This window comes from Cygnus olor, chromosome 1, assembly GCF_009769625.2.
Source record: "Cygnus olor isolate bCygOlo1 chromosome 1, bCygOlo1.pri.v2, whole genome shotgun sequence".
NCBI lineage: Eukaryota > Metazoa > Chordata > Aves > Anseriformes > Anatidae > Cygnus > Cygnus olor.
In genome coordinates, this window is record NC_049169.1 from 95,761,082 (window position 1) to 95,788,132 (window position 27,051).

At 40.0% G+C, this 27,051-nt stretch overlaps 1 protein-coding gene across 37 annotated transcripts in view; it reads right to left on the reverse strand.

Annotated features, from left to right (window-relative positions):
* The window catches only part of ZBTB20 (zinc finger and BTB domain containing 20), a 478,527-nt gene that overhangs the window by 355,663 nt on the left and 95,813 nt on the right, over nucleotides 1-27,051 (reverse strand). For all 37 annotated transcript variants that reach the window (XR_005823591.1, XR_005823599.1, XR_005823600.1 and 34 more), the window contains one exon: nucleotides 26,699-26,820. The gene's annotated coding sequence lies outside the window, so the exon portion shown is untranslated. The remainder of the gene's footprint in view (nucleotides 1-26,698; nucleotides 26,821-27,051) is intronic.

Below are 27,051 nucleotides of genomic sequence, written 5' to 3' on the forward strand. Positions count from 1 at the left end.
TTCTACTTGCATCTTCTTTATAATCGTGTGTCTCCAGGGATTTCAATGCAGTAACCCACAATATGACCCTCATTTGTACCTTAATCAGGCCTACTGCATGTGCTGCAAGCTGCCTAAAGAAGCTGAAAAACTTGAAACAAAACAAACAGTAATTTTCAAGGCTTCTGCCTTTCCCACCTGCACTCTGGAGGAATGCTGTTCGGACATCCCTTACATTTGAAGTACCTGCAGACAGTTTACCTCTGTGCTTATTTCATTACTGAGGCCAAAATTTTGGCACACAATCAAATAGTTCCTGTTTATAACCGAGACTGCTGCAGAGCTCAAGTACTGATTTCTTGAAAGCATCTTGCTGTGCTAGAAATCTTTACAGGTTCGTGTTGCAGGTGGTCACGACACATTCTCTCACTGTGATTTTTGTTTCCCATAATTATAATCTGGAATAATTATTTGGGTGGTCCGGTAAGGGAGTGAAAAAAAATAACATACTGTCTCCTGTGCTGGCAGAACAACACAATTTGATCATCAGGGCAAATGTGAAAAGCTCCGCGTCTGAGTACCTCCAACTGGTACAAAAGTTTGAAATTTTATCCAAGTTTGAAGTTGGTGGCCCAGGTCCTTCTGTTTTCTTTTTCTCCTGTGCTCTACTTTATATCCCAACTCTGACTGTATTCGGCAGCGCACATTAGTGAATTCCAAATCATCAAGCTCATATTTAGTCCCTATTTTCAACTGCACACTAGAGACCTGCACCTATTCCACAAATAGAAAGAATCCAAATGCTTTCCCCTAGGCTCCTGCTTAGGATTTCATTATTAATTATATTTGAAGGTTATACAGTTAAAATACTAACTTTTTATTTGAACATTTATATTAAGCTGCTGAGATTTCTAGCAGCTTAGCAGCATTATTTCTGTGTAAGAGAATAAGCCTCTTAAATTCTGCACGCAGGCCTCTCGTCTAAAATGAAAGATTTTAGAAAGACACTGAAAGGTAACACTGAGTTAATGATGCTTTTTAAACTGAGACCTCAAAGACTGATCATACAGAACTCTATCAGTTATGCACCCCCTTGACCTTTTCACAAGCTCTGCCAACAGTGCCTGAATTCATATAAAGTTTAGCAAAAAGTTAGTTCCAGATGATGGACCTCAGCCTCATTGCTAATTACAATTTGTTATGTGGATTTTCTATTTCCACTGCAGTAAGACATTTAAATATTTGTTAGCCAATCCCAGAGGACTGTATTTAACGTTTTCCCCTGAGATAATCTTGGATAGGTATGAGTCATCCACCAAGAATGGGGGATTTTAAGATAATGAATTTTTTGCAGGTGAGGATGCTGGCAGACAGATCCTATGACCTCAGCAAAAGAGGGTCTATGCCAACAAACTGCTACCTTATAGCACAAAGTTAATTAAACTCCCAAATTTTAGATAGCTGACCATATTTTGATCTTAGATATATTTTAGAGTAAATCCAGAACACTGACGTGTATGAAAATCCAGAATTTACGATTGCATAAGACAAGAAAATGTATTTTACTAGACGAATTTCACCTCTAGCGCTGTTCTTTAATCACTGGATTGAAGCCAAGAATTAGATGCCCAATGGGACAAGTGCTGAAAAAACACATGGACAAAATATGGACAAATTTTCTTTCAAATACATAGTTGTATTTATTCGTTATAACAAAAGACAAGCAGCATCTTCCCATACAGGTCAGAAGCTGAATTTCAACAAATGGATCTCTTTCCCTCTAGATATATATAACCTTTGCCCCCTGGTGTTCCCCCAACAGACCTTCTCTTTTGTAATATTTTGCCAATACTTTTGAATCTGACAGCTAGAAAGGTCTATTTTCCCAAGACAATTTAGATTTCACAGCCAGGCCTACCTACTTATAAATCTGAATAATCACGTTAAGAGTTAGCACTATTTGTTTGCTTGTTTAAAGGATTCTTGCCAATTTGCAGCACAAAATCAAAAAATAACATGATGTCATTATTTTCAAGATTGCAACTCCATAAAAGCATCTGATCAGTTTGTAAAATGAACACCCCTCAAAAAACAAACAAAAAAACACAAAACACAAAGCTGATCCACATACCTTGACAAACCAGAGCTCACAAAACCACTAAACAGTGCTCTTTGCATGATTACAGCATGCCTTGTACCAAGTTACCTTGGATTAGAGCAAAGGTTGCATCTTTATAACCACCCAACAGTTACAATTGTGTTACAGCCTTGAAATCCACCTCTTAGAAAATATATTTTCTTAAAGTCTTGAATAACCACCTACTTCGTGCACTTTGAATATATGTTATATTGCCCAAGCTCTATACAAATATTAACTTATTAATGGGAGCTAGTTAAATGGTATTTAAACCTTAAGGTGCAGCAAAACAGCAGTGCACTTAACTCCCATTTAAACAAACCCACAGAAATGGCTAGATGGATTCTCTCCATGTAAAACTAGAAAGAATGAGAACAGATGAGTTATACACAATTTAAATACAAGTCCTCTCAGACCTGACATGTGTGCAAGAACGTCGGTCCTTCTAAGCATGCCACTAAGCAACCACAGTGCCGTTTTCCAAAGGTACAAAAAGCTGGGACCCTGCCCTCTCTCCCTCCTGCCTTTTGAACACCGAGTGCATTTGAACGTCATGAAGCTGCACGAGGACAGCCTAAGTTTCAGCATAACTTGCTGAGACTTCATCTCACGTGCCAAGTTTCAGCCCAGAGTGAATTTTTAACAGTCCAGTTATAAACCCATGAAAATATGGGCTTAGAGTTGAACTGCTGACAAACCCGTAAGTATAGCGGTGCACGCGGCGCCAATAATAGACAAAACTGCCCCATTTTATGGCACGCAGGAAGGCTGGAATTCAGCTGTTATCAGGGATAATAATAAACTTCTGCCAATGACTCAGGCTCTCAGCCTCAAATTTACATTCCCTCTGTCACTAAGAGTTTTTAAGTTAAACAATTTTACATGAAAATGCAGTCAACAGCATTTATATTACCAAGGGCATTTGTTCCCCCTGCTTTTGAACTAAAACGATGGCACAGCCTTCCTCCCGTTCCCCATCCCCTCCTCCCCTCGCCGTGCATGGACAGATCCTTGGACTCTCATACATCCCGGATTAAACCCGGGCCCCGCCCATGGCACCCAGCCCATCCATCCTCAGCCCAACTCCAGCCACCGCATTGCGCTGCGGGGAGAGACGCTAGCGCTTGGCACTGCATGTCGCCGTTCCCCGGCGCTGTACAGCGGCTCTTGGTCCTCTTACTCCAGAGAGCAAAGGAAAAGCAGCACACAGAACCATTAACAGATCATTTTTTTCTTTTCTCCTCCTTTTTCCTCTCCAGAATACTTCTTGTTGCACTCAAACCACCTCAAGGAAAAAAAAGCTGTAGCTTAACATCGTATCCCAGTTCTTCAGCGTTTCCTCCTACTTAAGAGCTGAGCTCAGATATGGAAAAACTAGACAAAAAAAGAGGCTTGTTTCTTATGTAAGAGGCACTTCAAAGAAAAAAATCTGGTCTGGAGGACAGAAAAGGTCCTCCAAATTGTCACCTGAGCAGCACACAGAGACCAGCTATCCAGAAACCATCTTGTGTACAACTCACCATTCCTCTGAGTGTGCTGGAAGAACGGCAAGTTATCCTTCCCTCCCTTAAAGATCAGAATTACATCAGTGACCGATACGTTTAAATTTATCTGCTCAATTTCTATTTTATTTTTTTTAATCCATCTCTCAGGAACAGCTTTTAACGCATTTAGATTTTTTTCTGTCATAAAATATTCTATTTATTTCCCAGCAGCTGGTGTCAAAAAAGTTGTTGTTTTCTTTAAATATTACTCTTAAATAAATAAAATCTGTTTTCATATCATGTAAAATTAGTTTTGCCTGCTGTGAGTTTGTGGCATTATGAAGTGATCATTTTTTTCCATGAATTATTCAAAATGAGGATAAAAAGAAGAAAGAGAAAGATGACGGACAATAGCACATCGTTCGGTTTGTACAAATGCAGCAGTCCTACTAATAGTTCACTACATGCAGCACAGATGAAACACTTCTTTCATTGTTAAACGTAGCCACTAACCTTAATTTAGCATTTCAGAGAAAGGTAGTGAAAGATTTATTTCTTTCCTTGGTGTCCCCTTGTGACTTATCTAGTGGGGCAGATAATAGACATGTCTTCTTTTGCTAGCAAGACATCAATGTTTTAGACAAGAACTTTTTGGCTGCTTACACTCTCTACTAAGGTTCAGCTGGCCCCTCATGGCCTTCAAGTATTTTTTTTTTTTTTTAATTTTATTTTATTTTTAACAACCTACTCTTTGTTTAAACCTCTGGTTTGACAGTGTCTCTCTGTCTTTTATGAAAAACTATTAGAATTGTTAACATTTCCTCTGGAGTCTTCATATTACCCTGTCTTTCAGAAGTGCTGTAACTGCACAGCTGTAATTATTCTCACTTTGAATCCTGATTGTCGTATTTGGAAGGGGATGAAGGGTGGGGATTTTAATATATCGTTCAGGCTCCCCAAGGCACATAGCATGCACCAAAACTACTACGAACTTTTAAGATGGAAGGGCTTGCAGACAGAATTTACAGATAAACTGCTAAGACATAAAATGCCACTTTCATCAAGAATGAGAAAATGGTAATAAATTAGAGGGTGAAAAACTGTAGTAAGCTAAAAAAATTACTATTTCAAATGGTTTATTGCTAAGCACTTCCTTGTAAAGGCATCTTCTCCTGAAAACAGAAGGCTTTCATTAACTTTCAGAATACAGCTACTAAGTAAAATAACAGCCTAGTGCTAAAAAAGTGGGCTTGAAACTCATGATTTTTACCTGTTATTATAACACTGAGATCACTTAAATTCTGTTTCAACTTCTCCAACCTATACGTTATGCAAATTAAAATATTTGTATCACAGTAATGCTCAAAAGGATGGATCAGAAACAACAGTCCCTTGCATCACACAGAAAGAGTCCCAACCCCAAATATTTTCAGTAGGGATAACCTTATTCTGCCACACAATATACATTAAAAATATTGACCTTCACTCTTTTGGACTTTGAACAGGAAGAAGTTTAAGCGTTTAGAAAGGAAGTAGGGTGTGGTTTTTTTTGAGGGAGGAAACTTCTCTTAAATCAGAGTGAATTTCCCTCAGAACATAATACAAATGGATCCAAATGAAAATCCTAGCCCTGAACATTGGAATCCTGAGCTATTTGCTCTGAACAGCTTCTTAAAAAGGATGTTTCACACAACAGTATGTTGATCACAAAGTCCTTCCATAACAAAGCACAAACATCTTTGTTGTCACTTAAAAGTAAGATTAGGATGAAGTAGTCACCAGTGTCCCAAATTCCATTATCCCATAGCTACAAGCCATTAGTCTTTTTTTCCAATTTAATTTTTTAAGTAGGTCATTCTTGTGTACTCTAATTCTCTTCCCCCCCCCAATCCATTCCAGCCCAATTTTGGCCAAGTTTCCATGCCCTAGAGACAAAATAAAATTAACACGTTTATTTTGTGTGTGATTAGAATACATCTGTACACACAACTCTCATCCATACCTTGAAAATTTCTATATGCTATACAGAAGCAACTGCAATTGTCCATGCATCTTGGTTGCAAAGCCCTTCAATATTTTTCATTTGGAGACTAATGTAAATGGAAGACATTTGAGGCTTCCTAGACAAAATAGGGTTTTGTTTAATGTGAAAAACATCTTAAGACCTGACTGGGGGGACAGGGCGTGGAAATCACGTCTCAAGCTATCTGAAAGGGATGTTGAGATGTTTACAGGAGACATCAACCTCCCACCTCCAAATCAGAACAGCTGCTTCATAGCCATCTCATCACACCTACAACTCTGCTGTAGAATTTCCCCTCTAAGTCTCCATTGTGAAAGGAGACCAGCTGAGGAAAATCAAACTTTACTTTGAGCTTTAGTACAAACAAGGGAGGATAGTGGGAGTACAGCATAGATGCCCACATAGCACATGCTTTATGCAAGATACAGGAAGAATTCAGATCAAGCACTAACTTTTGTAAGAAGTTCCACATGCCTTTTGGTAGATTAAAGGTCCAGTTAGAGACCTTCCCCACTCTGCCTGCAGTCACTGGAACCAGTGTATTCCATTCACAGCCACACAAAGAAGTTACAGACTTGCTCTCCAAATATTAAGGTACTCTCGCTTATATTGCTGTTCCCATTTTTGCTTTGCTACTTTTTTTTTTTTAAATACAAGCTCATTCAAATATGCTTTAGACAAGCAAAGTGTACAATTCCACTGACAATGATGAAGTTGCACCCACATATGCCAAGAGTGAATTTATTGATAAAGATAGGAATATAATTAATGCCAGTCACCATGGCATTATGATGGAAGATAGCTCGTCAAATAAACCGGATTTCATTCTTTGGTAAGCATACGTGTTTACTGAATCTAACAGCATAAATGCGATACACTTACAGTTTCACAAGCACTTGACTTAGTACTAGCTGCACAGCTTTCCAGTTCTGCCAATGAAAGCACACGTGGAATGGCTTAACAGCTAACTAATGGAAAACCCTTAGAAAAATGTTACTTCGGGGTTCTTCAAACAGAGGTATCTTGAGTAAGATTCAGGTAAAAACAGTAAGAGCCCACAACATTATTCAGCATTTAGAACAATGACTCCTACATTACAAAAGCACTGCTGAGAAAAGTTTCCAGGTGATGCAAAGGCAGGTTGACTGACAAAAGATCAGGAGAACGGGGCATCTGTGGGTGGGGAGAATCAGTCATTGTACAAACTGCAGTTCCTTCAAATAATACACTTTTTAGCTTGGCATATGCTTAAGAAAAAGGAACATATATTGTATCTACAGCATTGGGCATGGGAAACGTGCTACATCCTGGAAGAGAGCAGCTCCAAAAAGGATTTAGAGGTCACAATGAACAAACAACTGAACAAGAACACCCAGTGCAATGTGGTAAAGATGGCTAAACACAATCCCTGGAGGCATAAACAGGAGGTAGTGGGTAGGCTTGGGAAGGCATTTTTACTTTTCTTTGTTGTATTGTTTTCTGAAGGGATCTTCAATTGGGTGAAGAAAGGCATAACAAGAACCAAAGTCTGGAACACGAAGCCAAGAAAGAAAGAAAGTCAAATCGAACCAGAAACGAATCCCACATTTTGAAACAGTAAGGGAATTAGCCATCGGAACAAAACTACCAATGGAAGGGAGGAGCTTTAACCTCCTGATGGCTTCAAGATGGAGAGATGCTGTGTGCGCGCGTAACTGGGTTCAAATCAGAAATGGCTGGTCAAATATAACAACTTATGACACAATGTCAAAGCAGATGATCTAATGGTCCTTTCTGACCTCAAACCATATGAGAGGAAGTTTCTGATTATATATTTTTATGCAACTTGCAAATAGACTATTCTTCTTTCTGAGTGACCTTAACAAACGGTCCTCTCACAGAAGGGTCTGTATACACCCAGCACTGTACAACCAGTTTTGCTGGTTCTGAAGATTTCTTTAAAAAAAAAAATTAAATTCTGACATCTGGAGGCAGCTTGGAAAGATACTGCTCATGGCTTCTGAAAAATGCGTTGCTTTCTTTGTTATTTCACTAGCACATAGCTCAGTGGAGAGCCATCGCTGAGAGCTCACATTCAAGCAACTCCCAGCTCTGGAATGTTTGCAGTTCTCACTGAGTCTGCTTCTAGATTCAACTCTGCTTTGTTCTTGAAGCCAAATTTGATGCTACCTGAAAGAATGCTATCCACACAGCTAGGAAAAATCTCCCTTTTGCAGCCATTGATTTGTTACATGTAACATTTTCCTTTTTTTTTTCCCCCCTTCTTCTTTTCAGTTATGACTCCTGGATCCCTCAGATCGTGAAATTTGCTTCGAGCTTCAGGTTCAAGTATGTATGACATGACTCTGAAATCACTTTTATCCTCTGTTGCATTTCCCACCCCCCACACTCCCGAGAGTTCAAATACGCATCTAAGAATACTACTACAGCTAACAAAAAACACAAACGAGATTTGTATTGCAACAAACTACAGCTTTTCAGGTCCTATCTGAAGGCTAAACCTGTAGAACATAGACCCCCCCCCAAATACGCTACTGGGCACAGCATCAGAACTGGCTTCAAGGGAATAGCACCACCTACTGAACCACTTTTACAGCTCCCTACATTTCATCCCAGCAATTCCCTTGACCAATTACTGACCAAGACAACTGTCTTTGCTAAATAAATCACACCTCAAGGTGGTACAGCCACGGGCACCGCAAGGAGTAAGAGATGTTTGCTTGCTATCCCTAGTTCTGAGGTTTCCTTCTACCTGCTGAAAATGGCTCAGCTTATAAATGCAATAATTTTTTTTGATGTCACTAAAACTATGTTTTAGTTACAGTTACACGCAAATGTCACTCATCTACACACTCTACCTACTGCCTGAAAACAATATGATTTAAGGAGTATGTCAGCAATAAGAAAAGACTCTTCCCACTGGATTAAAATGTGCATTTTAAGAAAGGAAACACTTTTAGAAAGAAGGAGAGGGAGTCTTCTGTTTCTGTAGTTTATTTTCCTGCTTAATGAAACAAGGTTTCCAGCTTCTACAATAGCAGCTGCAAAGGCACTTCATTAATCTCCTGAGTGCACTGCCTCTCCCTGCATACCCGTAGCTGCCCTGTTTTAGCCTCCTAAAAATTATCTGTTGGCATTGCTTCAATATTCTTATGAAATTAAAAAAAACACTCGAACTATGTTAATTCTACACCTTCCAGAAAAAAAATATCTTAACCAAGAAGTTCATTTACTGATATTTCACCCATATTCTGAAGACTTTCAGAAGCACTAAGCTCCAACTTATTCATATTAAGAATAAATTAAATGATTGTCAATAAAGACCAAGTAAAGTAAATGCAAACAGTAGTCATCGTCTTTGCTGCTGCCTCAACATAGACCAAGTCTAATTCCAGATGCTTCTTCAGGCCAAAGCCTTTGGGATAATAAAAAAACCAACAACCAGACAAAAAGAAAACAAAACATCCAACCAAACAACAACAGCCAACCAACAAACATATCACACACTTTTCAGAAGTGCTCAAGTACGCTAGGAAAACAAATAACATGGGAAGCCAATATTGCTGTTCTCCTAATGTCAAGTAGGCATTTTGAAGATCTCATCTGACAAGATTTGGCCCAAGGATTTAGACAAACTCAAGTTCTCCTACCTTATTCTGGAGTATTTAATGTGACTCAATAATTTAAAGTGGATATATAATATATAACACAATGTATTTTAAAAAGGAAAAACATTGATCATTTATAGACCTCACCCTCTTGCATTTCTTAGACACCAAGCACAAATAAAGCAAGGACTTCATTAAATAAAGGGTTCTCAAACCCTTTAACTGGGGTAATGGTAAAGCTGTAGACAGGAAAGACTGGTAAGAAAAGCTAGTGACAGAGCAATGCTCCCAAGTCCAGTTACTAATTACAATTGCTTCCTTCTATTTGCCACCTGCCATAATTATGATATAAAGGTGGAGTTTCAAATAGAGTTGATAGGAAATTTTGATGGAACGTCCCCCAGACCATTAGAAAAATACCAGACTTTTTATAGTACAATATTTGTTGAAAACATGAAGGCTTTTCTCAGCATCCATACCATGGTTAATCCACAGTTCAGAAAATTCCCTCACAGATGGGAAAAAAAAAAAACAGCTATACCAAGCAAAGATATAAAAAAGTTTCAGTTGACTCCAAATATTGGGCTTTTTAATTGTATGGATTAGAGAAGAATACTTTGTTTAAAACCCATTTCGTATATGGGTTTACAAAAAAAATATTATCCCACCAAGTGAAAATTCTGGCTTTTGTTCCATTCAAGGTTTTAGAGAACGGAAGGGAAATTAATATGTACACTCTAATCTATTCATGCAGTTACATTTTAACTCTGCAATATAATCTCTTCCTCTTCACAATATCATAATATTTTTCCTAACTTATCTCCAAGCTCTTGAACTTCACTTATGCATAAAACAGGACATACTGTTTTCCACATGTGTACTGTGTACACAGTAACAAGGAAATCAAATGAAAACTACAGAAGTCTCCAAAATGGAGAGGACAGGGGCTCGCTTACAGTATTTTTCCCCCACTGGCGGATTGTCTTTCATAACAGAGTCCCTTGATTCACAAAAAAAAAATAAAATTGATTGTTCCAGTACCCATTCTAACCATGAAGTACAGAAAAAAATGTTGGGTAATACTTCTCAATGCAATAAAACAATAAATACCATTCTGCCATCAGAAGAACAAGCCAGTTAAACATGCTACTTTATTTTTAATTTGCAGGAAAAAAAAAATCAGAGCTGTTTAAGGAGCAAGCAGTCCCTCCCAGCAACCCCAACACCCCCCAAAAAAAAGAAAAGACCTTAAAGAACACACAGATGAACAGAGAAAAAAAAAAGATCCCATGCATTAGGCAAAAGTCTGTAATATTATCTAGAATGACAGCACAGCCATTGTTAGTGCTGCCAAAGCACTGCATGTTTGCTATATCACCCGAGGTCCTAGGAGGATAATAAACTAAGCAGATTAGACATAGACTGATGTCTCCATGCTGCTTCCACCTCCACCAAACACAGGTGAGGGGCTGCACTTTAGGAGGCGGGCAGGCAGGTAGACCCAGAAAATGGGTACTGCGTGCTGGCAGGGGTGGCGGGGTGGGGAGGCACTGCCAACAACCAGGGCCTGTTTATTATTTAACAGTTGGTATTGCTAGAGGCCTGGCACTGCAATAGAGCAATCTCTGTTTCAGTGCAAGTAAGCCTGATTACGAGTGCTCGGGAGCCAAATCATGTTTACCGTAGTCTGCAAGAACCTCGGTGCCCCCAGCAGACGTGGAAACTCTGACAATAGCTGCCATCCAGGAGGAAGGAAGTCTTCCCGAGGCAGAAGCAAAAAAAGGAATTGTGATCTCTGTGCAGAGCAGGAAGGTTTTGGATAGGACGATCCTCAAAGCTATAGTGCATCATATGCACTGTCACTGACCAGTCCATCCCCTCCCTCCTCTCCATTTTATGAACTGATGCATAAGCATCGATTCACCCTCTCAAGCAGCTGGCATTACCCAGTGCTAAAATTGCTTTCAAGTTTGAAATGGGGGGTGACAACACTCATGTGTATAGTCTGCTTCCTCCCCAGCAAGGACAGTATGCCACAGAGAAAGCACTGTGCCAGTGTAACTCCTCTGATCAGCAGAAAGATACCACTGACAAAAATTAGCTTTAAAACTTTTCTTAGCTTCTACTGGAAATTGTTCCTGTACACAAGAAAAATCTGGAACATTTCCCTGCACGCACAAACTCCAGCTAATCCATATTTTTTTAAAAAAGTTATTTACAGAAATGCTCACAAAGATTCAGCCACACTCTAAAACAAGAGTTGTAAAGAATGGAAACTATTGAGTAAATGCAATTATCAAACTGAGTGAACACCACCGGTTGAGACCTCAATAGTCCATTGCTGTAAAAATCATAGTAAAGGAAGATCAGACTGTCCTGGCAACATGAAGCCTTCAGTTGCAGCTTGTTGATCTAAATGCCAACTCACTGCGGTAACCACAAGAAGCTAATCACATCTGATAGCTGCTCCTTGGTCTACATAAAACAAGCTCAATGAATCTCCTTCTGCTTCCCCATGAACGGGGCTCATTATCTTTGGCATTTCTCTGATTCTGGTGAAGTCCCGTGGGTGGGCTGCTGGAAGGCATGTAGGTTACTGGGATCTCCACCACTGGCCTGCTGTAATGCCCTGAGAGCTCATGGAAAGTGACTTTCCCCATGTTCCCTTCTTAAAGGGAGGATAATACATATAAAAAGTAACAACTAATTTGTTAATATTGATGAAGAGCTTACCAGTAGGGACATGGTACATGTGGTAAGAAACAGTTTTATTATATTTTGCATCACTACAATGGACCTTGACTGGCTTCATCAGCAGAGGGATGGCAAAACAGATAAGTCTGTGGAAAGTCAAGGTTAACTGCAACATGAAGTCACCCCTGAGAGAGCACAGTAAGGTGGGATCCCTAGATCCACCAGTTATCTTCTCACCATGAGGAGGGGAAGGCCCTGAGCCTCACAGGATCCTGTACCCAGGGCAAACCAGCACCTGCCATCGCTTCTGTGCGGCGCCGCAAAGCATTCCTCAGACAGGTGGTGAGGAGCACCAACAGCCACCTGCTCCTGGATCTCCTCTCGCTGTGTTCCCCAGCTGACTCTGGCCCTAACTGCTTTCAGCTGGCCAACGGCAGCTGCCCCATGCCACTGCGAGCAAGATGGCTGCAGGCCGCAAGCAGGCAGAGGGGGGTGGCAGCTGCGCACCCCTCCCCAGCCGCCTACAGGCCTCCTCCACCAGCCCCTCATCCCCTGAGAGGGAGAAGGCTCGGCCTTCTGTTAAATCCCTCATCCAGTCAGAAACCCCTCTGCCACAGCACAGGGCAGGCCAAGCAGCAGTCCAGCAGCCTTTATACGCTGGCAAAACCAGGGGCTCCTCGGTCAGTCCCTCAGCACTGAGGATGCCTGGGCACAGGGCAGGGTGGGCAGAGCACGCAGCACCTACACTATGGATACATGCGGCAGCCGTCAGTCCCCAGAGCTGCCAATTTGGCACTAGCATGTAATTTGTACTAAATAACGTTTCAAGAATGCAACACAAATAACGTAATGATAGCAATTAGACCCTTTATCAAGCAAAGCTGTATCAGCCATGCAGTCCAGTCATTTCTCAGAAGGTGAAAAGCACTTGACTAAGGAATCTGCACCTTGACAGGCACTAGAGGTGTGCAGGTATGTATAATAATTGCATTCCTCGTGTATTAATGTTTGCATATACGAAATGCATGCTGAGCTAGCATAACACCTCCTTCCTCAAATAATAACTAAGTTTCATACTGTGCCTGAAGTGCTCTTTATATAGTACGCAGAAATGGGTTATGTAAAGATCAGAGCTACGAGAGCTGTTCGCAACGTAACTGAAAAGCTAGTAACAAAATCCAGTTCTAGCTTAGGTTTCCCCAACACAAAACTCAGGCCAGCTTTACAGAAAGATCTGCGCATTTTTGAAGTTTTGACTCTGATATTACACCAATCTTGTAGCCAGCAAGGGAAAGGAGACTAGAAGGAGAACAAGAATAAAATGGCATGGGAAGGGACTGGAAAAAGAAAAAAGAAGCAGGAGCAGTACAATCACTTTTCTTCCAATGCTGCTGCCCTTCTTTTCCACATTGTGAAGGGGGGAAAATAGCCCCCGAATTTTAGGGAATGCATCTGGTTATCTGTGAACCACAACACCATGTGTGCAGTTAGGGGTGCTTAGATGCTTTTGTATGCATGTGCATTGTTACTAGGAGATGACTAGATTTGGTACCAGGATAATATTCCACCATTGTGTGGTGTGTTCCCATCTGATGTTGCTTTTTCCCCAGTTCAAAAAAAAACTAATAAAAAAGAAAATTAAAAAAGATACAATAATTGTTACTGCACACTCTAATGAATTATTGTGTTCAAGGTTCCTACAAAAAAGTAATATTATACTCGGCTTATGTTTTAATTGATTTATTAATATTTTATCACAGGAATGTAATTTAAGCTCCTCATGATTTAGATCTCATAAACCTTTAGCATTTTGCAAATTCAAATTCCAATTTAAAGCCAGGGCGAGCAATTAACTTTTCTATCATCTTGTCAGGGGAGAAGGTTCGTGTTTAATTTGAGACAAAATGACAGAAATATATATACACTGTATGTATTACTCCAATTTAATTTATGAGTCAGCACCATCCACCTTCCAAATGTAGATTTAATGGAAGGGGAGGGGGAAAGGGGGAAGAGTGGGAAGACCCTGCCATCATGGCACTTGCTGTGATATCTACCCCAAATTCCCTGTGAAAAAAACATCCCTGGTTTACTGAGATACTGGGGCTAGATTGATTACAGCTCTATTTTCAATCCTTTTGTTTTAATTTCCATTCACTCATCACTTTCTCATATAAAGCATGTTCTCTCAAATGTCAGCTAGCAGTTCCCAGCCAGCAACGGGCAGTTGATGCCACAGCAGGTTCTCCAATAGCCTGTCCTAGCTGCTCTGCTTCCTGCCCCCCAGCAGTCCCCCTAAAAGGCAGGCACCAGGCAAAGAAAGCTCCCCATAGGATTGAAATGAGTTAATACCTGCTGGGCCAAATCCTGCAGTCCTCACTGATGCAGCAGTCTCACTCAAGTCTGTGCCATGTTCGTTTGATTAAGGAGAAAACAGAAAGAGATGGTGCTGCTTTACCATCGTTGTTATTATTTCCCATTTAAAAGAACATTCCAACCTCTTAACGTGTAACGAAGGAAACCTGCAGCCTAAATTTGCATGGGCAAAAATTTGCATGAACAAAAACAAACAGTTGGTTAGCATTTGCATGCGCTGTTTTAAGAAAGGAACGGCCAGTTTATGGCTACCTGCCAGAGATTACACAGATCTGCAGTACCCACAACATACAGCATAGCAAAGCATTGCACAGGAGTTAGCTCATGAACTTAAAAGGCAGCCACTGAGAAGCTGCCCCACATATTAGCTATTGGTCTTTACTGGGCCTTTAGCTAAAGCTAAACTTCGGCTTGCTAGAGAGAATATGGTTACATGGGCAAACTTTACCACAAAGGCAGAGACTCCTGAAAGTCCTATCATATCAGAGGTGACCGTTTCAGAATGTGACTATGGGCTCAGTTCCAATATTTCTATAAGCAACCAAGCTGAATCTCAAGATTCCCAAACTCCTGATATTGTAGACTTTGACCCAGACTTTCCAAGATGTCAGAAGAGTCAGATCCTCTTCTGCTTTACAGAGCTGTGGCACACACTGCAGGCTCAGATCCAAATCCGCATCCAAACCTAGCTACATATGATTGCAACTTGCAGTGTTCAACAAGTGTGTCAGTTGGAACCACTTCAGAAACATTTGCCCTCCTCAAAATCTGAAGTCTTGGCCTTCATTCTTCAAAATGTCTGAACATAAAAATCAACCTACTTTGGGAGAAAACATTAATTTTTTTTTGTTTCAGTATTTTCAGGCCATTTCATTGGAATAGTTAGGCATCTTTACTATCATTTTCTTTCCTTAGAAATAAAAGAGAATGCCCTTGTATTGAACATCTCGATTTCTTTAAACAAATAAATATTACATACACATGTATGTATATATATTTATACACAGAAGAAAAGTCCATCCAAACCTTTACTCCAAAACTCCCTACACAGCTCTCAGTTAAGAATTATGCAGCAGAGATCAGACTGCAGGTACGCTCATGATACAAAATCCAAGATGCAGGAGATCTCTGATATTCAGCTACACTCCCGTCTCAATAAACACTGGACGTCAAGCCAAACTCGAAAATCTTGTTTCATGCCCGATTCATTTATGAAGCTTCACTCTAATTCAGAGCCTTATCACTTTCTAAACTCAGGTAAAAAAGCTTTGCTGTCATGCATATTTTTAGACAAATTATAGTAGAGTGTCTTGCAATTTCCATTACTTTGTGGTGTCTGCACTGCTGATAGACACCAGCCCACATTGGCATCGCTGCCGAGGTGTCCTAATACTTGTCTGAAAATACTATTAACTGCACATCACAGGCATTTGAAGTGCATAAGAAAACCATAAACTTAATTACACTGGAGGACTAGTGTGATCTCACATGATATTTGAGCTAGTGTTATTAAAAATAGAGAAATTGCATTTACTTAATGCTTCTTACAGTAAACCAGTCAATTTTAAACTTTCAAGGTTGTATAATCAGACAAAACAATATTGGGGAGTGGGGGGCAGAAGCTGTCTGTGGAATTTACTAGTACAAGCATTTCACATGTCAAGCAGCAAAAATTTGTTTATTCTACTAAAAAGAATAATCCTTAAAATTACTAATGTATATGAGACAGGATAGCTATTCAGACTGCACAGGACAAAGATTTAGACTGAAATAATTTGTGTAAAAGACTGGTTGCTATACAGCTTTCTTCCTCACCCCACCCCCAAAAAACCACCAACCCTTTCTGGATTTCAGCCAGCTTTTAAGATCTCAGATCTTTCCCTGCTGCTGTCCAGCCATTACATCTTCTCATACCGGTAGCATTGTCTCCCCACTCCTAGAGTGGGGGAGAAGAACTTTTCTCCTCACTTCCTTTCTGGTATCCAAGATTTACTTGTTTGAGGCTATGGTTTTTTTCTGAAATATAAGAGTGAGGAACCCTTCCACCTCCAAAACTGGAACCATGGAGAAAAAAACAGATTGTGCTCAAACAAACATGGATCCACATGCACACCCAGATTTTACATACTGAGCTCAAGGAATGCTCTGTGGAACGAATCCCATCCAGAAACACTCACTCACCCATGGATACCCTTGCACTTGCCAGGTCTCCATTAGGAGGGGAGAGGTGTTCTCTAATAATGGCTAGGGGGCAGAGAGTTGGAAAGCAACAATCTCTGCCTTGACTTCAGAGTGGCTGAAGCACTATACAAATGCCATTAAACCATCCTTTTGCTTAGAGAAAAGCAAAACCAATCCCCTTCATTTCCTCTTCCTGTGCCCACCCAGCCTCTTCAGTCTTGAGGACATTGGAAAGGGAACAAGCATAGAGAGCAAACTGCTTGCCAGATAAATGCTGGTCAAGCACGTCTATCTCATACAGTTACAGAAGTTACACAATGCTTTTGAGAGAAGTGTCTTAAATCTGCTCACAGCATGAACCTGCCTTGGGATCGCACCAGCTGGACTCTGAAGCTAAGGTGTTAAGTCTTACTTTTGAACACTAATTCACTTACTTAAAAAACAGATTAAAGAAAAAAGGTTTAATCTTTAAACGTTTTATCATCAAAGATATCTCCCAGAGTAGTGGCTGCTATAGGAGTTTCAAATCTTATAATCTGTGCTGTTAGAGATTTTATGCAGAAATGTTTGCTGTTCATGCTGCATTATTTCAGACCTCTACACCTGACTTTGACTTACAAGAAAAACACAAATCTTACCCTGTGTTGTTTTTTGTTTTTTTTTTGAAAATTATCCCTGCCTAAGGTAGCATAATAACATGCAAAAGACAACTTTTCAGATGGAATTGACTCACAAATGATTTTAACTATAGCTCTTCCCTTCAGCAAGAGATGTACAGCCACCCCAATTGAATAAAAACACTACCACTTGTAACACTGATAGTAAAATTTGTCTAGTGATGAGTGCATTGCTGTCATAGTATCCCACCTAGGACTGAGTTCTGTCCTAGCTTGCATTACATTCACTCAAAAATGCAAGATAAACTTTTAGGGTAGGCAAAAGGTGGCGGTGGGGGGAAGAAAATCTCTTTCTAGTCTTCCTGAAAGTCTGCACGGGGGCGGGGGGGGGGGGGGAAACCAGATTTACCTGGAAAATCAGCATGGTTTTGGCTCATAAAAACAAAAAGCAAAACAACCAAAGCTAAAAAAACCCACAACCTTTCCTGAACTGGTAACTTACGTAGACAATAAAAGAGATTAAAGAGAAGTAGCCTAATAGCCTATAGGCAGGCCACTGTTTCTGAAAGGGCACTTCAAAAAGTGCTTCAGAAGCACACCTACAAAATTCATACACCACTTCAGTTAACACTCCTTTTCATGTTTGCCCAGGTTCACGTCAAGGGTACAGCAACCCGAGGTGTTTCCACAGCAAACTTTCATGTCCGCTGCAATTTTCCCTTTCAAATTCAATATGGTAAAATGAAATGAAGCAAAATGAAACTATCTTTATATACCAGTTCAGCTAGCATTCCCTAGCCCTCATTGTGCTGCATCTCTCATCAGCTCTCATTTACTCAGACAAGACAGAAAAGATTTGCAGATCCTATTACATTTTCCCACCCTATTTCCCATTCTGTGTGTAATTTTTTTTTCCTCCAAATAATACTGATTGTGTCAACTGGAGGGAGAAAAAAAAAAGAGAAACAAGCACTCTTTGTATTCTCTTCATAGTAATAAAATATGAAAAGAATTCACAAGAAAACAGCTGAATTCCCAGTGCTTAGAAAATGGACCTGGCTAGACAGACCAGTTCTACTTAGAGCAGCATCTCCAACTAAACCATCAAAGCATCATCAGGGTTGTGTGCACTTTTCTCAGCGAGTAATGTGGAACACATTACTCTTCCTACCAACTGAAAGTCAAAATCCTGGGAACTGCTATTTTATGGAAAGGGGCAGTGGGGGAGGGGGGGGAAAAAGGGGGAGGACATTTGTATACCAGGAAAATGAAAAAGGCAAAAACAGCACAGGCTGTTACTAATGGTCTTTTTTTGGTTGGTTGTTTGTTTGTTTGTTTTTTTTTGGGGGGGGGGGGGATGGGCAGCTTAGAAATACAAACAGAATGCTTTAAAATGATATAAGTAGTGAAGGGTTAAAAGGAGCCAGTGAACTGAAAAGAGAAGGCAAAAATACCTGCTTTCCTTGTAGCCCACCTATAGATGTCTGGTTTTATAAGCAAATCAAAAATCAAGCACTTTTTTCCCCTTTAAGCACATGCACGCTGTCACCTCAATCTTAAGAATAAGATCACCCTGTCTTTTCCAGCCATCTCCTGCCTCATTTATTAAACATTTTCCAGTGTTTGCAGTAAGTGAGCTGATTGATCTTGCAGAAAACAGCCTCATGCTAAGGAACCTCCACTCAACCTCAGACCAGGTCCATTAGGTGTACTAAGAGATGATCGGTTCCCACAGAAAAGAACGTGATCATGTAATTAAAAACTGCAAAAGTACAGGGAAGTCAATTTAAGGCTGCTAAGCCAACTTCAATTCTGACATTCACAGATTTGACTTCAGATAAGCAAAGTATTCTGTCACCTTGTTTAGCTAGTGTATTTAACTCTGGATTTTTAAATAGCAAGCTGAAAAAGAGAATCAACTACACACCAATACATCAATGCTCTGTGGTTATCATCAGTTCGGCAACCTTCAGGCTCACCAGAGAGAGAAAATTAAGAATTGAGAAGCTGATAATGATAGTAGGTCCTCCTTATTTTCACAGAACAGCAATTATCAGGATGTTGAGACACAGTTGACAAGAAAGGAAAAAAACTCCCTGCCACAAAGGTCATTGCTTCTTTTCAAAGCTTCATTCCAAGTAAACCATAGGAACTCTAAGAAGATGCTTTAGACTATTTTACTATGGGCAACACCAAATATTTTTATCTGGTATCAGATTGGTAAGCAGTGCACCCATAGCAGTTCTTTCTTAAAAAGTTATGCTTAAAGCTAATAAAATTAAGTAAAAATAGTTAAGATTCAATGAAACTTATAAATAAACAGGAGAGGCTGCTGTAGTACAGTAACTGCAAGACAGCAAAACCTGCCTCTAACAAACGGAGAGAATGTGCACGAGATGGTGCAAAAAGGAAAAACACTAGTCAGGCTTTAAAGAGTTTGGAGTATCAGAAACACATGATTTTAACCTGCACAAACACAACAGAAGCACAGGTTCAAGGAAAATCCCACCAAATCTGAAAAAAATGATGACCAATTAAGCTGAATTCTTAAATGCCCATTCAATTTGGTGGACAGAAGTGCCTGCATCAGTTCCCAAAAACCTCTACACACTCCCACTACCCTAGATACTGAGATGCTGACAACAGCAGTTGTGAAAGAGGGAAGAGTTGGTTTAATGGCCAGGCAGAGAAACTGTGAACTAAAACCAACAGAGTGGCAGGAGGGGTCTCTGCCGCCGGGAATTTTGTCATCTGTAACAACTTCAGTCAGTAAATCCCAAGAGAAGACAAGCATCATCACCAATGAAACTGCAAGCACAACAGACTTGATTATTAATCAGATGCAAAGCTAAACTAACTTGACTCCTACCGGACAAGTCTTCAGCAGCCTCTCTTGTGCATCTACCTGCATTTATCTGAGCCCAAAATGGTTTGCTTAGCTAAAGCTCCTGGTACAGCAGCCCTCTCTTCCACCATGAGCACAAAGACTAATTCACCACGCTGGAAGCAGAAAAAACCCTCCCACTATTCAGCTGGTAGTGTTCATAAAAAGCACTACCCTCACCATACTCTCCAAACTGTCCTGCTCCTGCAAATGTATATATTACAAACATCCAGGTCTGGAATTTACAGTCAACAAACAGCAACACAAACAACCACCAGAGAATGTATAAACATTTGGAGGAGCAAAAATACTCAGCCTGGCTGCACCACACACAGTGTTTATTTATCTCCATTGCGTAAGATCGATGGGAGAAGACATTCAAAACAGCTTTTTAAGCAAAAGTGTCACTCTGTGTTAGCTTATGTCAGTGGGGCTTCTTCCGAGTACTCATGTCACCATAAGATAGGTATGGTGTGCAGATAGTTTTCTTGGTCCTTTACTCCAGTCGTGGCAGCTGGGCACAAGCAAGCAGAGAGGAGAAGGGCTGCTAGCCCGATCGAGTTACTGATTTAACATTTAGAGTCTTTGCAGCTCAAGAGAAAATTGCTGTGTGTTTGTAACCTGAATGCAGGTCAGTAACTTTCAAAGGTCAGGCTGAATGTTTAAGATCTTTTTGTTATTAATTCCCCCACCCCCAGCTCCCAGCTCTGTGAATGCCAATGAGCAGGCTCAACTTCTATCAAGCTGCAGAGCAGTTAGCATGCACCTCTGAAGACCAGGTCCTCAAGAAGATGCAAAACGGTTTTGCAACAATGCCACTGTCACGCAAGACCTGCTTTTTAAATCAGAGATTTCTTTACTGGGGTTTCTTCATCTGTTGCTAACCCATTAGCCTAATGCCAAGGCAACTAAGTTTTCTCCATCCACTTACTTCACTTTTTAGGGATGCACATAAACTATTTTTGTGTTATCTTGCACAAATTTACACAAGATCACAAGATTTGATGATGCTCCTTAATAACACAGATAACTCCCCATAATACATCACACTTCTACAACCCCTTTAATCCAGAGATATCAAAGCACTTTGCAAACAATGCATTTGCCTTACAACAACCCTCCCACACCTCATGTTAGGTCCGGATCATTATCCATACTTCACTGTCAAGGAAAGCTGAAGCAGAGTAAGATAATGCAATGTAGCAGGGTTACAAAGAAAGCAGTACAAATCGGAGCAGAATGTGAGCTTCTTGACTTTCTAGCGCCGTGATTCATCAGAAACCCAGTCATCTGAAATAATGATAAACTCTGTTGGATTTCACAATGCTTTGGGTAGATTTACATTTGTCCCACACAAATACTACATGTGGCTTATACCACTGGCTTTGCAAGTGTCCTCCAACTATACATCATCTTTTAAGTTCAGGGATAGTGGACTAGGGGAAATACTTGTACTAACACAAAAACTTTGATATTTTCTTTCCGAAGGATGAAACTCCAGTTTGAAAAATCTTTAAATGATGACAAAGAATACACCTAAAGCATCACAATACCTTTCAAACTAATTCCATTCTTGTGCAATTTTGAAGCCCAGCCTCTAAAAGAGAGGGAACAATAACCCAAGTGTGAGACTGTTGCATTTCTGTGGGTACAGCAATCAAAGCAAGCATCTGCCTCCTGCAAGGCTGTGCGATGCCAAGGGATCACATGAAGAAGTCAGTCTTTTTCCCCTACTGTGGTTGACTATACACACTCTCCTATTGTGTCTCATCAAAGAGCTGATGAGGGAGGAGTGGAGTGTACTGAAAGAGCAAACAGAAACAGAGCTAGGGACAATAGATGAAAGCAGAATAGCAATTCTGTGGAAACAGTTTGTGGACTGTACTACTTCAGGTCAAATTCAGATCTGAGGAACACAGACTGAGCTTTTCTGGAGCAGCACCTAGGATAGCAGTTATCTGATTAACCATCAGCTTATAGGAAGCTTTGGATTAACTTCAGAGGATTCTGATTTGAGGGAAAAGCATCCGCACTCTCAGGACCCTGGTTTCTGGTGCACCTCCCTTTCACTTAGGGTTTTTAGATCATATACTCGTCTATTCCAGGTTTAAAGCACTGGAATTGATGATGGACCATTGGTTTAGCTTTCTAAAACCGTAACAAATTTTTGAAACCAGATGAGTTTGTGCCAGCACACTTGGTAGTAAAGCAAACTTGGTTTGAGGGCCAATGTCTTGTGGAGTAATCACAATGCTGAGAAGGCAATACTATTAAATTTCAGGCTTTCGTGTAAGTTATAATGATGCCTTACTTCCTACCTTAAATATAATTCAAAGTTTGCCATGACATCCCCTAGGTAACCACCTGCAATGATTAATTTTTCCAAGGAAAACTTTTTTTGCACTATTTATGCAATAACCTTCTACCACTATAGGCCTTACACAGGACTAGTCTTTTGTTTTAATGACTTTAAAAATCTCTTAAGATCCTCCCAAGACTTTTACGAGCAAGTAGCTCTCTGCTCTGGGAATGTCATCTCCATTACTAACTGTAAAAAGTGGTACTTATGTATCCCACACCAACACTGAAACATAATCAAATAAGGAATACTGGTTAGATATTAGACACTGAGCACAGCAAAATAGACACACTGAATCTTCAGTAATTGTCAGAAGAACACAGCTTATTGAGAACAGATCCTGTTTCCCATGAATGCAAAATTCTAATTTGTAATTTAGCACTAAAGAGGAAGAGAAAGTGCAGCCTAACATACGTTCCACTGATAAGGCACCCTACGTTCCTGCTACTTATAAAGGTATCACACTGAAAGAAATACAATTTGAATGCTCACAAAGTACCTTCAACCATACAAACATATGATCAACTGTTATTCATGCTACATTATCAGTATTCTACTTACCGGTGTCTAAAAGTTGACTGTTCATTATACTGAACAAACTCCTTTAATTTGTTATTTTTCTGGTTATGCATCTCAGTTTCTCAAGTGGGGGCACACTCCTACCCCATCCATTACAAGACCCCTCTGTAATATATTTGCCCAAATCAGTGCACTCAAACTCCTACAGAAATTATCCAACAGCATGAGCCAACTTGGAAAAAAAAGTCTGCCTTGCTGTGAAAGAAGACATTACCCCACCAGAACTATCACTCTCATGGCTTTTTCTTTTTTTATTTATTTTTTTAATGGAAGCAAAAACCCCTGTCATCTCACCTACTCCTCTTTTAATAAGGAATGACTGCCGTGACTACCCCCATCTAGAACCACCATTCACTGCCAGCACCTCTGCTCTCCTCGTGTGCTTAGAGAACAACTGATTAGCACTTTGCATAATTAACCTGATTAGCACTGTGCATAATCAAACTGATTAGCACTTTGCATAATTAAAAAGAAATAATAATAATAACAATAATAAGCAGTAGGTAATAGCAAAAGCTGCTAGTCCCATTGCCTGTTCGTTAGCTCTAGGAGTAGTTTAGTGCAGCATATTTTATTTAAAACTTTTTTTTTTAAAAGATGAACAAGCTCCTGAGAAATAGAAGTTAAAAAAATTCTCACTTATTTTCAGATCACGGATGAAAATATTGGTTGTTTCACATTACAACTTAGCATTTCTTTTGCCCCCTCTGTTGTAGCTGAAGATATTTAATAGGAAGATGTCACACTAGATGGACAGCTGGTCTTATTCCCACATCTTTCTGCAGTAATGCTTTTGGATTCATTATCACAGGATATGGACACCCCACATCCTTTTATGCATATATCCCTGCAATATATTTTGAGCACAGAAAAGCTGTATTACCCTTTTTGTAAAGATGGCCAAGGTATTAACACATGTATCCTCAAAAAGTACATACTGAATTCTCTGCCTGCCCTGAACACAGGAAGTTTGGAGAGCAACATACAGTTAATCAGGCTCCTGCCTTTAACCCTGCATCTTTCTTCCCCCATTTGAACATAGTCTTGTCTGCATGTCTGCATTTGGTGCCCTGCTCAAGAACACGTTGCAAGACAAAGCACTGTCCTTGACTGCTAGGCTCCTGTACAAACATCCCAATTGGTGTTTCAGGATTAACACAAATTCTTCAGATTTTGAGACGTGGCTGAAGTTGTGCCTATAGGCTGCACACTGCATGAAAGAGTGTTAAATATTTGTATCACTAGTGGCTCAACTCTCCTAGGACATGCAATGCCAGACAGCCTAGAAGAGCGGCGCCCCCCAAGTGAGTGGGTAAACCATTAACATTTTCTGTTTACTGATGTTGCCTCATACCTCCCACTCACCACAATACCCTGTGTTTCCCCTTACTTTATTAATCTTATCTTTCTCCAGAATCTTCATATTACAGCTCAGATTCTTCTTGTATTCCCACTAGAGCAATCCTCACCTTACATCTTCTGTCTGAGGTACTCTCCTTCCAGAATACCTTGAATGTTGAAGAATAATTTGAATAGAATGAAGGCATTCTCCTTCAAGAACATCCACTGCCAACCCACCCTCCATTGTATACTTACAATGACCTTGCCTATATTTCCCATCATGTAGCAGACACACATTGCAGCTCCTCTGCTGATGGCTCAGCAAGCACGGTTGGGACATGGAGCAACCAGGGAGTCAAGCTCCTTCTGAGTGATCAGCCCATCTGCCCTGCAGCTGTCTAGACAGGAATTGCTGCCTCTGGACCGTATGTGGCTCAGATGCAGCACATTGAATAGACCTGTCCTAGAACAATGACAAAAATTCCCCATTGTGCTATAGTTTCTCTCATAAATGTTCTCTCATAAAATAAACCAATGAGAAACTGTGGGGGGGAAAGAGTAATAAAAGAGCATCTTGTCATAATTAACTGGAAATGTATTACTCATGCACAGGGGCCTCTCCATCACCCCAAGCAAAAGAACCCATACGAACAGCAAAGGGTGCAGAGCTAGTTCCTCTTTTCACAAGTTGTTTAGTTTCTGAAAAGTGTTGCTGTAGAGATTTTTCAAGTCCAAATGTTCCTGGGGAAGGTAGTTCCAGTAATTCTGGGAAGGAAGCCAATCCCTTGGCTTTGTGTGTAAATATTTAAACATTGTTTTTATATACATACATTTATACACATATACATATATGTCTTTAGACTTCCAGACTTGCAAAACGGGAACTGAAAAAAATATGCCAAAGTATAGTTATGAGCTTGCTTGCCTGAACCATGACAACTGACCATCAGAAACAAAATACAATACCAACTTCAAAATAATTGAGCCATGTTGTCTGCGTATACTAATCCACTCAAACAGAAGACTGGACAGATCAGAGCTACAGATTCTAAGGTGCAGAGATTGAAGTCTTAAAATTTATCTCCTTAAAAGTGGCAAGAGCATAAGATTCATCAATTTTAAGCCTTTCAGAGCCTACATGGATGCTGAGAGCTCCACCCACAGGTGTGGGTTCTCCAGCCTTTAAGGACACACAGCTTCACATTCCCAACATTTTAATGCTCCAAGCTGCAACTTCATGTTTAGAAAAGTCACTGCTGTTTTAGGCTTGAATCAGGTTCATACTTCAAAAGGGATTACCTAGTAGAAAATTCCACCAAAGAATGGAAACATACCTGGCATTGAGATTTAGTGAACAATGTGGAAAAAATACTTTAAAATTGTTGAGGAGGAGGTTGATAAAATGAAGGAAGATGATTTAGTGAGCATAAGGCAGACACTCAGGGCATATGATGAATAAATCAATCCGTGAATATAAAATTTACCACATGGACTCCACCTGTATACACTCAGTAAGCAAAAATACACCCTAATACAAAGTACATGCATGTAAATGCATAGCTGTATGATTTAAAGGAATCAAATATTTATGAACACAGTATTTGTGTCATTTCAAATACATATATATACATAGAACAGCCAGTGTGAGTTTTAAGATCAAAGAAGTATACATACAAAAACACAGAGAAGAAAGGACCAAGAGTAGGGCAAGTCTTCTAGAAAATATTTTAATGGCTTTACAAAAAGCCCTCACCCAAAGTTTGAGGGTTTTTTGCAATCTTACATTTTCTATTGCAAAATACACCTGCTTTCTTTTCTCCTCCCCCCCCCAACTAAATATTTCTTCCATCTAATGACTCTCTTTATTAGACAGCATCTAATTTGCATACATTTACATACAATTTAACTGCTAGCTTGTGAGAACAAAGAAATGGCTCGGTATTGTACTGAAGGACAATACTCAGAAAAGGAAGGTATAAAATCCAGCTAGCTCAGTGGCTGTGTATTCTCTTTGTTTCAGAAATACCAGGATTTTTAAACACACCACTTAAAGGGTGAAAAAGATTATTTCATCAAACAATGAAAAAAGATACAGTGCAGCTCCCTTTTAACACATTCTCTCTCTGGCCTGGTTAATGGGATTTAAGGGTCCAAGATTTCTTTGCTTTCTTCTGTTTCCTTTATTAGAACTGATGGATTTAATTCTGTCACATATTTTACTTCATATTTTATTCCTATAACAATCTATGCTGAAGTTCAGCTCCAATGCTAATTCAATACTATCTTCCTTTCCTTACTGTCAGCCTGGAACAGGACTGAATGATCTTTGATGGGCATGAAGTGGTCTGCCCTCAATGCCCAGTGCTAATGGATTTTAGAGGGAGTCTGCCAGAATTTTACCTTGTGGCATCAAGTATAGAGATAATGAAAACTTACCATGTAGCTGACTGGGAATCAACAGGAAGGGAAGCAGGGCAGAGCTCCACTTGTGAGAACAGGGAGGGACTGTGGTCAGAGTAAATGCAGGATGCAAGGGATGTATCAAGCCCCCTAGTTCCCTAGAAGAAGAGGAGAAAAAGATCTTTAAGATGTCACAAAGGCAAAAACCTTTAGAAACAGTTGGCAGAAGCTCTAATACAGGCCCTACCAAAAGCACAATACGTCAGCAAAAGCTTTTTCTCCACAGGCTTTACAGTGGGAGTACCAAATGCAGAGAACGGGTGTAATTCTAATCCATGTGGAAGTGGCATAAAAGTTTTGCAGGAAAAAAAAAACATGATTTCAGGCTG